Raw genomic sequence first — 3,367 nt, forward strand, 5'->3', positions numbered from 1 at the left:
CTCATGCTGCATGCAAATGTGTCACAGTTAAAAAATGGGAGCTGACTCATACACTAAATCCCCCCAAAAAACAAAAGAAGACTTTACAAAAATAAAAACACCCTGAACAATTTGTTGTACAACCCATTCGATTGACAGTTCAGTATTTGTATGAAAAAACATTCAAATCTGTTTCTCATAAATCACAGCGTTTAATCTGAAGACCACCTGACGCAAGGTTGCTCTGCCTAGCAATAAGAAAGGTTTGTTCAGTTCTTCGAATTTAGATGAGAGGGACATTTTTGTTCTTCTTGTAACGACTTTGACACAGACATGCTCAAAGTACTCCTTGATACAATAGATGGTGCCTGTGATTTTATGGAATTAAACCAGATGCTAAGTCTACAATTGCTTGATAGATCAAGGCCATCGGTGACTCAACTGCACAAAGGTTTGCTGAACCAAAATGGAGGACCTTTTTGACATTGCATTGCACTGCACAGATCTATCAAATCATTATATAACCAAAATTGTCTGGCTCCTTTGTTAATTCTTCTTTCTTACATTCAGTATACGCTCCAAACTGATGCCCTGGGTTGTGGATGATGTTGTTACAAGCAGAGGATGGACTATGTTGCAGTATATATCTCGCCTGCCCCCCGTGCCCTATTAACGCTTAAGTTGTCCCTAAGGTCACAAAGCTATAAATGCTTGTGAACGTTATGAGGCTCTAAAACCTCAGAGCGCATCTGAAGGAGTTTGAAGAATCAAAACCCCAAACTTGCGGGGCACTATTCCTAGTCCTTCTTTGCCATATATCACATTTATATTGCTGTCTTTTTTTTTTTTTTTTAATGAAAACATTATTCTTATGTCTGACTCATTTGTTATCAGAGCATTTTTTCCCACCTTTTCTTTTTTCTTTGCATCTAGGGGAAGGGCACATCTTGCAAATGGGATTGTCATGTGGAGTGCTACCCAGTCAGTTACATTGAAGAGAACCCTGAGGCCGAGCGTGAAGCAGCCATGCAGAAAGAAGGGAAGGGGGAAATATCTTTGGTCAGGGAAGTCTGGATGGTCACAAGGCCAAGATGGAGTCATGGATGAGATGGACGGACAAGGAGAAGGAACACTGGCAGCAAGGTGATATTGATGCTTAATGTCAGTTAAATCATTCTCAAGCAGATTAATTGGGGAAAAGAGGACAGAAAACCCTGCTATAAACTGATGTCATTGTTAGTATTATGGGCATGCATCTGAAGTATGTGAAGTTAAAAAGTAGGCAACACCTTCTCTCTCTTAACTGGAGTGAGAATGTCAGTGTGTGGGCTTCAGCTGAGCTAAGCGAGTGTTTTAGGCTATGACTGGATACTCCCAAGGAAGCCAAGCGTAGTGGTAGCGAACAAGCACGAGAGTCGGAATTAGAGAAAAGAACAAATTGAGAACAAGCGTGAAAAGAACAGAGAACGAGCAGAGGCAGAGACAAAGGAAAGTCACTTTAAAACGAGAAACTTTTAATCAGTGCTCCCGCAATAGCAGGATGGAGAGCAAACAAGGCAGATGGTTCCTGCTGGTTCTAAAGCCCTGATAGATCCTCAGATGGGGAAAAGTATCCTCAGCACCAATGCTCCTGGCGGTAGGGATTAAACTGGAAAGGCTATCGACTGACATGTTATGAATTTATCTGGGATTTCGGTTCCCAGGCTGCTGTGCATGCAGGTGGCTGTGTCCTTCATCAAAAAAAAAATTAAAAAATGTACAGCTTGAGGAGAGGTACGCTTCATCCAACAACAACATATTGGGGGCAAGACAGCTTCCAGTTTTCCTCTAATTGAAAACTAAAATCTTCCCTCAATGGGCCTGCAGCATAAAGAAAAGCACTGAGGCTGCGGTATAGATCAAACGAGACAGAGAGTCAGAGAGGAATCGCAAAGAATCTGCCCAGTTAGGGAACTTCAAAGCTGGAAGACGGAACATATTTTCTTTCTCTGCTTTATCATCACACTTGAGGGTCAATCCCACTTACGCCAAACATGCACATGCTATTTTTGAGCCGAGCAGCAAGCGCAACCATTCCTCTGCAGTAATTCCACATTGCCTCCAAGCAAGGAAGTAAACAGGACATAAGGATGTAGCTGCGGGGGGTGGTGTGGGGGTGACATACAATCGAGGGAGTTACTCAAGACCCGCAGCTTGCCAGTGGAGGCATCGCTTGGCTCTCAATACTGTGTCCTGTGGTGGAACCGTTTTCGAACAAGAGGGTTCCTGTTTCATACGGTACAGTTCGATTTTGAGGCAGTGACTGACAGCATGTGTTGTTTCATGACATTTCATATTATCCGGAGGGTGTAAAATCTGTGTGTGTGCATGTGTGTGCATGTTACAGCAAGAAAAATGGGTGCAGTATCTAACATTTGTCTCAAATGGAGGCGGGGTAGACCCTGAACTGGTTGCCAGCCAATCGCAGGGCACATACAAACAAACAACCATTCGCACTCACAGTCACGCCTACGGGCAATTTAGAGTCTCAAATTAATGCATGTTTTTGGGATGTGGGAGGAAACCGGAGTGCCCGGAGAAAACCCACGCAGGCACGGGGAGAACATGCAAACTCCACACAGGCGGGGCTGGGGATTGAACCCGATTCCTCAGAACTGTGAGGCTGACGCTGTAACCAGTCGTTCACTGTGCCGCCCTATCGCATCCTATATAAAATCTTATCTTCTACAAAAAGTATCTGTAAAGTTATTCAATGCTTCCTGCTTTTTCCACTCCACTTTTTTTTTCACCTGGAGTCACACCATGGATCAAGCAGCTGCTTTGAAAGGCAACAAATGGAGCATATCATCAATCATACAGAAACACCCACAAGCTGGTAGCCTTGTTGCAAATCCCTAATGTCTGCGGTGTCTGACATTCTGAGCCAAGTCAGTTCATACATGTAGAACTTTTTTTTTTGTGTATGCTGTGACTGTTGTTTTGCCCTCCAGTCTTGATCGTCTTTTAGAAAATATAAGATCGTCAAGCGCTTGTTGCGGTCTAAAATGCTATATCCTATATGTTGTCAGCAGTAATCTGTTTTGAAATGACTTCAAAGCTGATGTAAATTAAGTTTGGAAAAAAAAAAACTCTACTCTCACTAAAGTATGCACTTTATAATATAAGTATTTCGTACAGTGGCAGTTCTGGCTTCAATGTATTCCTGCGCAAGATGAGACTTACTTCTGGCAAATGCATTCATAAAAATACTGAAAAAGGAAAAAAAATAGCCAAGAATACAGACCAAAATTTAAAAGCTGAATTATATTGTGAGTAATACTTTTTTTTTTTGATAACCCTAAGTGTCCTGCTTTTTCCCCCAATTCATTAACCTGTGATTTCAAAGAAA

This window comes from Phyllopteryx taeniolatus, chromosome 21 (assembly GCF_024500385.1).
Source record: "Phyllopteryx taeniolatus isolate TA_2022b chromosome 21, UOR_Ptae_1.2, whole genome shotgun sequence".
In the NCBI taxonomy this organism is placed as follows: domain Eukaryota; kingdom Metazoa; phylum Chordata; class Actinopteri; order Syngnathiformes; family Syngnathidae; genus Phyllopteryx; species Phyllopteryx taeniolatus.